This window comes from Pteropus alecto, unplaced genomic scaffold (assembly GCF_000325575.1).
Source record: "Pteropus alecto unplaced genomic scaffold, ASM32557v1 scaffold57, whole genome shotgun sequence".
Lineage (NCBI taxonomy): Eukaryota > Metazoa > Chordata > Mammalia > Chiroptera > Pteropodidae > Pteropus > Pteropus alecto.
The window spans coordinates 5,260,647-5,275,527 of NW_006442508.1; the positions used below are offsets into that span (position 1 = coordinate 5,260,647).

At 35.1% G+C, this 14,881-nt stretch overlaps 1 protein-coding gene across 4 annotated transcripts in view; it reads right to left on the bottom strand.

Annotated features, from left to right (window-relative positions):
* The window catches only part of GABRA2 (gamma-aminobutyric acid type A receptor alpha2 subunit), a 123,563-nt gene that overhangs the window by 53,986 nt on the left and 54,696 nt on the right, over positions 1-14,881 (bottom strand). The window lies entirely within an intron of this gene.

Genomic DNA, 14,881 nt, shown 5'->3' on the forward strand with positions numbered 1-14,881 from the left:
TTAGGTCCTGTAATTATTTTGTATCATATGAGATAAAGATCCATCTTTTTTTTCTAAAGGAGAAAACAACTTTATAGTATCATTTATTGACTGGTTCATCTTTCCCCACAGATCTGCAATGGCATTTCTGTTATGTATCTAGTGTCAATATAGGTATAAATCTATTTCTAAGATTTCTCTTCATTTCTATTATCTGTCTATCCCTGCACCAGTTCCAAAATTATGATTACAATAGCTATATGATAATTATAATTAATAGTATTTTCATCATTCTTCAGTCAAAGACATTTTATAATTTCCAGTATTAGGTTTCTTATTCTTTATGTAGGAGATATTGCGAAGTGTGCTTTTATGTTTTCAAATGTATCAGGTTTTTGTATTTATATTTTTGTCAATGATGTTTAATTTTACTGCATTTATAATAAGTGAATATATTCTGAAGATACCAATCATTTCCAATTTATTGAAAATATCTTGAGTTATTTTTTTGTGGAATCTAACCATCTCCATCTTTTAATGATAATTCAGTTTGTTTATATTTAATGTGATTACTAATATATTGGAAATATAAAAGACTGTTGTGAATGAATAGAGTTTGAGAGCATCTAAAACTTCACTTTATCACATGAGTCCAGTGAAAGTCTCATGGGTCTAATACCAGGGAGGCTGATTGGTTATAACTTAGGAAAAATAACTGTAAGAGAAATTAACTGAAGAGAAAGCCTGTGAGCAGAAGCAAGATAATCAGCTTAGAGCAATAGTTTAAAAAGTGGGGTGTACACATCCATTTGCATGTAAGAAGAGAATATAGAATCTTTATTTTTATATGGAATTATTATCTAAACATAAGAAGTAGGTGAAGCTTTGCTAATAGATAATATGTGAAATGATATTGATATTCTCACCATGTCCATAAGTAGATGATGATCGTGTATATAAGGCATTCTATTGGGAAAGGAGCCTCAACAGGAAATGGTCAAATGATGCCTCACTCATTCATTTTCGGTGTACTGTGATTTGTACTTAGGCAAATTTGTAAATTATAATATCCAGTTTTGATTAAACACACTTATGAAAATAGACAAATTGCTTCAAAAAATCATTGCTAAATGACACTATGAATTGGGGAAAACCCTGATAACCACACAAGCACAAGTGGACAACAAGGAAAAGAGATATCTCTTCTATGAGCCTAATATGTGCTCTTCAGTAGCCACATAAAGAATGATGAACTAATCAACTCTAAAACAAGATCTGCAAAAGAAAATTTATAATTATCAATGAGGCTGTTTAAAATATGGGCTTACACTCATTGTTTTTAATAAGGAGCTTTATCTTAAGCAAATGTTGTACCTTGGAATACTGGTTAATGATAGCATAAGGCCATTGCTAATAATTTTTTTTCTTTTTTTTTTTTTAAACTAAGCATCTAGAACATGAAGACAAATATATAAAATTATTGGATGGGTTTTTAAAAATTAGCGTGATGTTTCAATAATCAATACCCAATGATGCATTTTCTAAATTTGAATTTATAGGTCTTTTCTTTCTATAACATAAATCAAAACAAGTATTAAAACAATATGAATTAGAATCATACCTTTGATTGTTGTATGATAAAGTATTTAAGAAAGATATTTAGAAATAATAAAGTACATTTAAGCATATTAACATCTAAAATATAATCATAAATAGCAATATTAAGTAGAAGAAAATAAATCTATTTCATTAATAAATAAAATAATTATTTCTGAAATAAGTAATTTAATTTTCTCTTATTCTAATTTTTGCTTTAGTGCTAATCATATATTTTAATATATTAGTAAAAAAGTATATAGATATATAAACACATAAATAAATTAGTTGATCCACTAGTTTTTGTGGTTTTGCTTTCTAGATTAAAAAGGAAAGATAAAGAGATATTTCAACCAAATAATATTTATTGGATATCCACTAATAAGAACAGGATTTACAAACAATTTATTTGCATGTGGTTGTCTTAAATGCATATAAAATGTGCATTTTCAGTATTTAAAAATAATATTATTAAAAATTCCTTAAAATAAACTTCAAATTTGCCAGGAGTATGTACTGATATAGAAATTATTTGATTTGTGTTATAAGAAAATTGCCAGAGAAGTACAAATGCAAGTTGTTCATAGAAACTTAAGACTTAGATCCATGAACCAAGATAATAAAAGAAATAAATAATAACAAGAGCAAATATAATATCTCTTAGGGACTACACAAACAACTAATGAGAAAATTTAGGGAAAAAAAATTCATCAGGACATATCGGCATGCAGCTATCCTACAGCCCATGCACAGGAGACATAGGACTATTTATTGATGGGGAAAACTAAAGGGTTGAAGAATCCGTATACTTCCAGATTTGAAAAATTCTTTACCAGAAATGTAATCCAAATTCTCCTTTTTATACAGTGAATTTTCTCTTCCCAAACTTGTCAGGGGCAGAACTAAGACAAGGATACAGTTCTCAACCCAATATTTTTACTACCATTAAGTGTTAATTCCATAATTTGTATTGTAAACAAGGAAATCGTTCTCTATTGCCCAGTTCATTGTATAAACGTGATTCAAGGACACTTTAACTTAGTGAAGACAGCATATTTTTAATGCCTGGCCATACTAATTGTAAGTCAATCCTTCTCACCTATTTCTGATAAATTATATCTACTCACTAAAACAACCAAATGGCAGGACTGCTGCTCTCAGTGATTTCCCACTTACTTTGATTTACTGAGTATATCTTAAAGTACCAAATTTGTTTTATTATATTTATGCTAATAAAGGCTGTTTTCCTCTGAGTAAATTCCAATCAATGTGTTTCTTCTACAACAAAGAAAAATGTGGTTTATAAAGCATATAAATAACAATTAAAGAAACAACCTTGGAATATATAAGAATGGTTAAACTCAAACACTTTCAGTCGGTACTCAAAGGGGCTAAAAAACAAATTTAATCTAATATTAGCACTGCAAAAATTGCAAGAAGCGAGAAGCTTAAGAACAGATCAACAGAGTGTAAATAAACCCAATTAGTACAAGATCATAAAACTCTTTTATGCAAAAAAGCTGGTACAAACAGAGATTGTAGAATAACATACAACCTCATGTTCCAATCACTGTGCAGGTAAAATGTCTAGGCTTTCCTTTTGGAACTAGTAGACAAGCAAGTTTCATGAACAAATTAGAAATTAATACTAAAGATTCAGATTCTAATTATAGATTATCAAAATATATCGAATCAAGGCATTCAAAAATTAATAACAAGTATATATTAATTGCAATTAATTTTGACATAATGTTATTAAAATTCATAATTTTATTAAATAGGACAAGTACAGCTATTTCACAGATAAGGAATACTTCTGAAGCCACATTCATTTGAAAAATAAAAGAGAGGGAAAGCGAAAATTTGAACTCGAACTTTATGCTTCCCAACACCATGCTCTTTTTGTTATATCAAACATAAAAACAATACTTGAAGGCAAACATCATAACAAAATTTCTTTATTTTACAGACCAATAAATGGAGCCAGTAATGGATTATGAACAGTGACAAGGAGAAATTAGTTGTAGGGCTGATTTTAGAATCTTCCTACATTTTAAACTGACTCAAACACAAGACTGAAGAATAACAAAAATAATAAATTGTGTGATATGAAATAGATGTTAAAAGCATGGGCTCTTAAGTCAGATACCTGATCTTGAGCAAGTTTAGTCTCTTTATTTCAATTGACTTCTCTGTAAAATGGTGAGAATAATATAATCTACGCCTTAGAACTCTTTTAAGAATGAAGTAAGATACTATGTGTAAAGTTCTTAGAAACTAGACATCAAGGATGATAGACACACACATAAAAACATATACACTTCACACATATGAATTTAAGGATTAAGGTATTGCATGCAGGTGCAATTATTGATTTGAAGCTTAAATCACCTTCAAAATATCTTTCTCCCCCATTCTCCATACTCAACAAACAGGTGTTCTAACAAGGGAGGGACACCCAGCAGCAACAGGTCATAAAGCAAAGTGCCAGGGCAGGGGCTGATTAGGATGCCACAAGAAATCCATTAAAGAATAAGCCATCTACATTTTTTGGTGTTTGGGTTAGTAAAGATGTCACCGAGAAGAAATCATGGGTGTGGCCCATAAAAGAGCCTGCATTTATCTACCAGCCATACAAATGGCATTGACTGCCAAGAGAGAATCATCAATAGAACAAGTTAAGTAAAAAGGTATTTTCCTCCTATTTATTATCTACCTTCTTCTTGCCTCAACTCTGGAAGACCCAGAAAGAAGAGAGGAAAAGTACAACATTATCTAATGCCCACTATTCATTCCTTAGCTGTGAACACAGCTGAGAAAATAAAAGGTCTAAATGGTGTAAGAGATTGATGTTTAAATTGGACTGGCCTGGACTCTTTGATATTTGAAAGTGAACAGAAAGCTACAGGATGCACTTGAGATGCTGCCATGGTGTCGGAAATGGAGATCCAAAGAATGAAGTGTTGCTGTTTGTCAGTAGAATTTCTAAAGCCCTTGGGATGAGGTCCAAATCCTTTCTCATAGCCTCCAAGGCCCAGCATAATCTTTCCCTCCTTATACCTCTCTAGCCTCATGTTCAGCAGTCATTCCCCTACCCCATACACTTTCTCCTGCAGCAATACTGATATTTCAGGGCCTCTGATGTATCATGTTTCATGTTACTCATTGATCTCTGCTGTACTTTCTCTTCTCTACCAATCCCCACATTTGGCCAACATTTACTCCACACTAAAAACAAGGACCATAACCACCTTCTTCATTGCTGTGTTACAAACATTGAATAAACTGCCTGGAACATAGGATATAAACAATAATTAGTCCATGAGTGAATGAATAAAAGGATTCATTTGAAGTTAAATATTGTAACAAGGATTCTGGGCAACAACTCGAATGGTACATAAGAAGAAAGGCATCAACAGAGGCAGATGGTAGAAAAACTCTCAGATTATTTTACAGCGATTACACCTGCATGCAATACCTTAATCCTTAAATTCATATGTGTGAAGTGTATATGTTTTTATGTGTGTGTCTATGTAACTATATTAAACTAATCACAGTAGGTTTTTATTCTGTATAATAGTTATATTTTAAAAACTGTCAACACATATCCAAAAAAGCCATGACATCATAAGTTTTCTAGTAGCAAAGATATACTATATTTTAGTTTTATTTGGGGATGCTTTTATGGTCTTTGGAGTGGTGAAATTGGCTATAAGTCTTTTCGTGAACTGGCTCTGAGTTATTTTCTAGCCTCATCTTCCCCCAAATCCCTAAAAGCCTTCTAAACTACAGTCACAATGAACTTTTACATTTTACTAAATTCAACACACTCTTATAATTTATGCTAAAACACTTTTCCCCTTATGGAGCTTGGCAATCCCTATTTGTTCTCATTAGCTATTTTCTTTTCTAGAAACTTTCTCAGATATACATATCCTCTACCCCACGGATCCCCAACTCCTGGGTAGTGGACCAGTTACTGGACCGTTGCCTGTTAGGAACTGGGACTCACAGCAGGAAGTGAGAGGCAGGCATTCGAGCAAAGCTTCATTTGTATTTGTAGCCTCTCCCCAGCACTAGCATCACCACCTCAGCTCCACCTCAGATCATCAGGCATTAGATTCTCATAGGGACACCAATCCCTGGTGCCAAAAAGTTGGGGACTGTTGCTCTACTCCCATCCCTTGTATTATCATATTAATCCATAAATACTTCAATAAAAACATAATCACACTGTTTTAAATGTGATGATTTTTTTTTCCCTCAGCTCACCCTTCCCTGCCACTGTACCAGGAACAATTTGAGGGCAGCATTAGTTAAATACTTAAATATTTCAGCTCCTGACATTGTGACAGACACTGAGCATGTACTTAGTAAATCCTGTTGAAATGAACAAACACAACTCATGCCTTCTAGTAGCTTAGACTGCAGTAAAAAGAAAGACACATAAATTTTTTATAATCCAGTGTGTAAAGTCATAAAAAATGTGTGAACACCATGTGGTAGAGCACAAGGACAAGAAGGACTGATTCTACTTGGAATAGCCTAGAAAAACATCAGAGAAGATGAAATTTGAGATTGGCCTTGAATAAATAAAAGATTTCTAGTTAGTAAAGGAGAAAAGCATAACAGGAACAGGGAAATACATCAAGGCCAGAGAGTTGTTAAGTATAATGGTATGCTCAGAGAACAGTGAAAAGTTCAATGCAGTTTTTTTTTAATAGCTTCACAAATAGTTATAATGCCTTACAGCTACTGCCCTCTGTCTCACCTCCTCTCCTCAACCACGCTGCTTAAAAATGTTGCCTCCACTCTTTCTCCACTTCCTTACCACCCACTGCAATCTGGTTGCTTTTACCATGATCAGCAAATATATCCTTGTTCTTAATCTAATGACATGTTCGAATACTTTTCTTGGCTTTAACATATCGTATGAAACTTGTTCTCTCCCTAATTGTGTAATACTCTCCTGCATTGGCATTAGAACCCCATTATCCTGATGTTGTGGGAAACCTTTGAAAAAAATCCTCATCATAGAATCTGAGAACTTCTCTGTCTGCCAATCAACATGTAATAATATCTCCAGGAAAACGGGACTAACACCAATGGATAATCAAGGCATACAAGTTCTGTGTGGCTCTTCCAAAAAGGTGAATTCCACCTTTGAAACCTGGGGAAAGAACATGCAACCTCTGCAATTTTTATTTAAAAATCACTTCATGTCAAATTATAGCTGTTTGCTATTTAATTTATATAAAAGGATGTGAGAGTAATATGGAATGCCCCTTTTCTGAGGAAGCCAAGAGAACTATGACTGGATATACTTAGTCCTCCCAACTCTCCCTCCTGTAAGATGGTAAAGGATGGAGTCAAACTAGTTAATTACTTTTATCTGACCTCTTCCCTGGGATTGTTATCTCAATCCCTAAGTGAGGTTTTATTGTGGGCAAAACATATGGGTTCTTCCCATTACCAAATGAACCATACCCCTTTTAGTATACAGAATCCTACCTTAACTAACACCTGTAAGTAATACAGATATCTGACTATTGCACATCATTGCATCTGATAAGGAATCTGATAAAAGGCAGTGGTCTCTGACTTTTGTTGTTAAGAGTCAAAGCACACTCTAGCTCAGAGAAAGAAATCCACCTTTATCTTTTCCTTCTAGGTCTCCTATGCAGTCTTTGTTAACCTCTTGTGTTCTAAAGTTTCTTCGAAAGTATGATGACTATTTCATGCTAATCTCTTTCCTCACTCAAGTTTATGCATGCCCGTTTTTCAACTACCATCAGATGGCTTCCCAAACCATCTGCACTCTAAGCCCTTCTCCTAAGCTGCAGATCTATATCTGCTGCCTAGACATCTCCAATTAAAATTCTCACAGACACCTGCTCACTAAATCCAAAACATAAATACTTGTCTCCTAAACACCAAAACAAAAGCAAATAAAACTTCTGTGTACCATACCTTAGTGAATAGTGCCACCATCTACCCAATATCCTAAGCTTTCATTCTGTGCAAATGCCTTATTCTGTTACAATACAGACTGTCATGCCCACAACTAGCAATTATTATTCTACAGATCTTAGAAGGAGCCCAGGAAATTGCCATTTTAATAAATAACTCCCTGTGATTCCAATGTAAGTGTCTATGAATCGCATTTTGAGAAATGTTTTAAAAAACTCTAGGAGGCTGCTGAAAAATATCAGCTGAATAAATTAATGTTCTCCAAATCTAATTCCTATTCTTTCAAAATATCGATAACCTTGACTTCCAGTCAAGATGGCAGAGTAGGTAAATGCTGTGCTGGCCTCCTCTCATGATCATATCAAAACTACAACTAAACTACAGATAAATCATCGAGAATTGCCTGAAGTATAGCTGAACACAAGTCCTGCAACTAAGGACATACAGAAGAAGCCACCTCAAGACTGGGAGGAGGGGTGGACACATGGAAGGGACTGGTTCCACCATATGTAGCAATTGAGAATCAAGAGGAATATTTTGGTTGTGGAGGTTCCCCAGGAGGAGCAAGTGATTTCAATCCCAGACAAGGCTCCCAGCACAGGGTTCAGTGCTGGGAAGAGAAGTCCCTACAGCTTCTGGCTATGAAAACCAGTAATGAATGTGGCTGAGTGAGATGGAGGGCTGCTAGAGCCCCAGACATTTCTCTTAGAGAGCTTGCTCAGGAACTTACTCAGTGATAGACTCACTCACTATGAGCCTCAGTGCTGAGGCATCAGCTTGAAAGGTGCCAAGGACATATGGGGAAGAATTGAATTATCTGGCTCCAAGGTGAGGTCTAAGGGTGGCTTTCTTCCAGACAGAAGTACTGACAGAATCCATTGTTTCTCTGTTGAGACTTGCGTATTCAAGGCTTACTGACCCAGGCAGCCGCCATATTTGAGTTTCCATCGACCTGGCTAGCATTGTTCTCTCTACCCTCATGATTCTCCGAGACCTTGCCCCACCCAACTTGTGGGCCCACCCAACAGTTTCCAGGGGTTTTTCTATACAACAGCCTGTCTTGTCTCATGCTTTAGACTTTTGTAAAATCTCTCGAAGTTTCAAAAAACCATACCCCATACCTCTAACAGAACAGCCCCAAGCCTGGACTAGTGGCAGTCAGCCTCTGTTTGTGGCTTGGCCTCTCAAAGCACCTTCAAGCCCAGTGTGGGTCGCAGTCATCTGTGGGTTGCTTAGTGGCTCAAGCCAGGTGGTCCTGAGCAGAGCATAGGCTGCAGCTGTACTTGGCCTGTGTCAGGGCCCCTGCCAAGAGGCTCCAGGGGCAGCACATCCTGTGACCAGCTTCAGACCAAGCCAGAGCACCACCTGGTCACTTCTACAGATAATACACCCAAATAGTAGTCTGGGCAGGTGCCAGAGCCCTGCTAAAGTGAATCCTGCCCCATAGGGTCAGCTCCTGTACAACAGATCCTTCAGTATAGTCATTGGCCAGTTCTCACAACCAGCCTCAGAATCAATCCCTCCCATTGATGTGCAAACAGGAACCAAGGCTCAACTACAATAGAAGGACACTTACAACTCATATAAAGGACATACCTCAAGCACTCGGTTCAGGTGACCAAAGAGACTATGCCACAGGGCCCGACACTACACCTATTACATGAGGCCACTCCACTAAGACCAGGAGACATAGCAGCCCTACCTAATACATAGACACAAACACAAGGATTCAGACAAAATGGGGGAGATCAAGAAGCATGTCCTAAATGAAAGAGAAGAAAACTCCAGAAAAGAACTAAACAAAATACAAACAAGCAATCTACCAGTTACAGAGTTCAAAACACTGGTTATAAGGATGCTCCATAAACTTAGGGGAAAAATAGATGAACTCAGTGAGAACTTCAACAAAAATATAATAAACATAAAAAATAACCAGTCAGAAATAAAAATACAATAACTGAAATGAAGCATACAGTAGAGGGAATCAACAGTAGATTAGATGAAGCAGAGGATTGAATCAGAGATTTAGAAGATAAGGTAGCAGAAAACACCCAATCAGAATAGCAACAAGAAAAAATCCAAAAAGAAATGAGGGTCTTTAAGGGGCCTTTGGGAAAACATCAATTTTGCCAATGTTTGCATTATAGTGGAACCATAAGAAGAGAGAGAACAAGGAATGGAAACCTGTTTGAAAAAAACAATAACAGAATTCTTCTTTTTCTTGGCAAAGGAAATAGACATACAAGCTCAGAAGTGCAGAGAGTTCCAAGCAAGCTGAACCCAAAGAGGCCCACACCAAACACATCATAACCAAAATGCCACAGGTTAAAGACAAAGAGAATTTTAAAAGCAGTAAGAGAAAAGCAATTAGTTACCTACAAGGGTGATCCCATAAGACTATCATCTGATTTCTCGACAGAAACTTTGCAAGCCAGAAGAGATTGGCACAAAATATTCAAAGTAATGAACAGCAAGGACCTACAACCAAAATTACTCTACCTATCAAAGCTATCATTTAGGACTGAAGGACAGATAAAGAGCTTCCCAAACAAGAACAATCTAAAGAAGTTCATCACCATCAAACCAGTATTACAAGAAATATTAAAGACACTCCTTCAAGAAGAAGAAGAAGAAAAAAAATATGAATAATAAAATGGCAATAACTACATACCTTTAAACGTAAATGGATTAAATTATTCAATAAAAAAATAGGATGGCGGAATGAATAAGAAAACAAGAGCTTTACATATGCTCCCTACAAGAGACTCACTTCAGATAGAAAGACACACACAGACTGAAAGGGGTGGAAAAAGATATTTCATGAAAATAGAAAAAAGAAACAAAAAGTTGGGATAGTAATACTTATACTATATAAAACAGACTTTAAAATAAAGGCTATAACAAAAGACAAAGAAGGTCTCAATAATCCCACTCCTGTGTATTTATCCAAAGAAACCCCAAACGCTACTTTGAAGGGACATGTACATCCATATGTTCCTTGCAGCATTATTTATAATAACCATGATATTGAGGCAACCTGGGTGTCCATCAATGGATGAATGAATAAAGAAAAGGTGGTACATATATACAATGGAATATTACTCAGTTATAAAAAAGAATGAACTCTTTCCATCTGCAACAACATGGATGGATCTAGAGGATATTGTGCTGAGTGAAATAAGTCAGAGAGAAAATAAATGTCATATAATTTTACTTACGTGTAGAATCTAAAGAAAAAATAAACAAACAAAATAGAAACTAATAGATATAGAGATCATTTTGATGGTTGCCAGATGGGAGGGTGATTGGGGAAGGAGGTGCAGGTAAAAATGGGGAAGAGATTAAGAAGTACAAATTGGTAGTTACAAAATAGTCATGGGGATGTAAAGTACAGTGTAAGAAATATAGTCAATAATATTCTAATAACTATGTATTGTGTCAGATGGGTACTAGACTTATCAGGGTGATCATTTCATAAGTTACATAAATGTCTAATCACTGTGTTATATACCTGAAACTAATTTAATATTGTATGTCAATTGTAAAATTTTAAAAATTATTAAAAAAATCAATAACCTTTCAGCAGTCACTTCTACATGCCAGCTTTAAAGTGAGTAAACATTATTTCTTTACTTTTGATATACAGCATTTGCAATATGTGTAGTGGCTTTCCTTATCTAGCTACATTTACAAATGACAACTGCTGCTAAGGATTAATTTCTAAGTTTTTATCAATTTTCAATCAAATATTGAGATATAATAACTCTCTAAACCTCCCTATAATGTAACTATTTAATGACATAATATCTTTATAGCTTCTGGGAAATCTAAGAGATAATGCACACTTGTATTCATAAGATAAAAAAGTATTAACCAAGGGGATTGATATGATCAATAAACCAATGTCATTACTTACCTGAATTCCTGCTTCTTAAAAGCCTAAAGGTAAACTCTGTATCAGAAATCTTGAAATGACTTCAAAGCTTACATTGTTCAAGTTCTGACTCTAGCACTTAGCACTGTAATAAATAACCATTTGGGCTGAGGTGGCTTAGCTTTAGGTGCAGTAATTGGTGACTATATCATTTATACCTGAAGAATATGCACACAGAGTAAAAATGTTTATTAACATGAGAAAAGACATCCTATATAGACACCAAAGAGGAAAGAAAAACATGAGAAAAGACAGCCTATATGGACACCAAAGAGAAAAGAATAAAAAGAGGAGTGAGTTATAAGTTGCTAAAATGCACACGCTACAAACTTTGTCAATTGTCAGCTACTAGTACATTCCAAAGTTTAATTATATTCTTACTCATTTTTTTTAATGTTGAAATAAAATATTTTAAACTAAATTGCAGACACTGTAATTAGAATCTTTAATTATAATTTAGACCTGCAAATTTCCTTAGACAATTACACTGGTTAATGATTCTGAGATACAGTTTGTGTGTGTGTGTGTGTGTGTGTGTGTGTGTGTGTGTTCTTTTGGTTCTTAATTCTTTTTGCTATGCTGCTTTTTCCTCTCAGGCTAATGTCACAACAAATCTACATCATTGACCTGAACCAGAAGACTTAGGAGTTTAGGTCTTTCTATGCAGTATGCACACTGCATAGAAATGAGTGTATCTGCTAAGCTACTAACAGTGAAGTTAAATTTATTCTTTACATTTTTCCCATTAATTGCTTCTGTAAGCCATAAATTAGAAATAATCGTGTCTACTTTTATATGTAGGTGATGATAATATATGTATTTTCCCTCACCATCTTAATAAATATCTTTCTATTTAAAATGTCACAGTCAAGTTTCATTTTTTGACTTGACCATCTACACTAACATAAATTCAAACTTTCCTTAATTATTAATCTTTCATTCCAGCAAAACTAATATCAAGATTGAGAATCTCTTCATTTATTCAACAAGAAGTCAAAATCATTTCTCTTCACAAAATGTATACATGTTTTTAAATTGAGCTCTATCTTCACTAAAAGATATACAATATGAGCAAGTGTGTATGTTTGTGTGTGTCTGTGTTACATTTGTATATAGATTTTTCAGCTTTCATTTTCCTTAGCTTCATCTTGCTTCTATAGATTTGAACAAATAATAAACAGTACCTGTTAAGTGAGCAAACTCTCTCAGTTCCTACTCAGAATTCTCCTCCTTTCACACATTACGTATACCAATTACCAACCTATTTCCTCTCAGCTCCAAATCCACCCTCCTTTCCCCTTCTTTGTGATATAAGAGGAGGACTCTGTAAACATTGTTCTTTTGCCAGCTCACACAATGTTAGGCTTTGTCAATAGAGAGTGCTGGAGGGATATCCCAATGTCATTGCAAGAGAAGGAGACTTTTCTTTCTGCTTCTCTTCCTGGTTTAGGTGCATTGTCATGCTTTGGCACAGCTTCAAAAAACTGACATGCACTGAGTTTTCAGCCACCAGGTAGGATATTCCTACTGGCCAGATTTAGCATGTACATGTTTCTTCATGAGCAATAGCTGTATACTCCTGTAGCAGCAATATCCTCTCCACTGAGGTCTGAATCTCACTCAGCCTTGCGGGGAAGGGTACTATCCCAAGTCTTCAGTTCATGACGCTTCACCTCTGGAAGTAGATACTGCCTTCTGTATTTGCTAATTCTGAGTTGCTTTGAGTCTTCTTTTATGCTATTTTATTATTCAACCACCTTTTTCTAGTTACTAATTTATTATATTAGATTTTCTGTGTTCAAATTACTGTTATGGATCCTTTCCTCTGACTAGATTCTGAGTAAATAGGTGCTCACTTGGTGGTTTTGCAATGATTCTGACTTCTAGTGACTGGTATGGCTTAGTAAACAAGATGAATAAAGATTGAAATAAAGTAGAAAATCTGACATGACAAAAAGAATTCTACAGAACTCTGTTAGGTAGGTGATGCAGGGAAATGTATCATTAGAAAAATGTCAAGGGCCTTCAAGCCTTTCAAGAGCCTACTGAGATCTTAAATATGTATTTCATTTGGAGAGATATCTCCATATATAGATGCATGTGACCAAAAACACACATATTCACATACACATACACTCCAAAATGGAAAAAAAAATTAAAAATCAAAGTGACCTTTTAATTTAAATGTTGCCAATTATAATTTGACTGAAATCAATTCCACATACATATAGTTTGGAATGTAAGTAAATTTTAATGTTTAATAAAATGTGTAGTAGGGTCCTCAAAATAAGAAAGCATATGTTGAGCTTGTTAAAATTTGTTAAAGTCCTTGGGTGAAATTTGCAGAAGAGACCAAAGTTTTGACTTCAATTCAGAGATGGGGTTTAAATTTGTTCTGTTGCTAATGACTGCATATCTAACATCAGCCCTACTGGCTTTTATTTATTTATTTGCATATAAAAATTAATATTTTTCTTAGACTGAAAGCAGCAGATAAGACCACAGACACAACAGCTAGAAAAACGACTGCCTGATCATGACTACTTCACTTGGACATGGTCCTGTCCCAGCTCTGGGACATGTTCACCTTAACTTTCAAGTCTTAGCAGCATTCACTGCTCTCCTTCAACTTGACATCAGTGGATCCTTTATGTCGACTGCTAAAATTTAATTCTTGCAGGATTATAACACTTTTTCCCATTTTTTCTTACTTAATTTTTCTCAGATTTCAGGATTTGTAAAAATATATAAATTTTCCAACAAAGGCTTGAAAGGAACTCCTACATAGAAACACTAGCTAAATCCTCACAATTTCTTTTCCTTTCTTTTTTTTTCTTAAATATCAGTTTCATTGAGAGATAATTGACAAAATTGCAAGAGGTTTAAAGTGTGCATTGTGGTGATTTAATATAGGTATACATTGTAAAAGAATTTTCCACATCTAGTTAATTAACACATCCATCACTTCAAATATTTATCTTTTGTGTGTGTGTGATAACATAAGTAAGGAGGTCTCAATAAATTGGTCAATAATGTTTACGAGAGCTTGCAAAAAGGGCAGACCTCTTGTTTTTGTTTGTTTATCCAGGTGGAAAAATGTCCAAACTTGTCATCTTTCCCCTTGGGTTATCAGAGAAAGGGAAGGAACTGGGAAGAGATGACATGATGAAAGATGATCACGAAAGAAGGAACAAGGGCATCTTCTCTAATTCAAACTCCCTAGGCCATAAGGAAGGTGGATGTCTAAAGAGCCATTGGACCTTGGAGCGGAGGATGCCTGAGGGGTGGATGAGATTGTGAGCCACAAATTTGCCAGAGATGTAGCGTGCGACAAGAGATAGGCATATCAGGAGAATGCAATGTAAAGCTGGCAACAGCTGGAAGATGCAGCAGGATCTGACA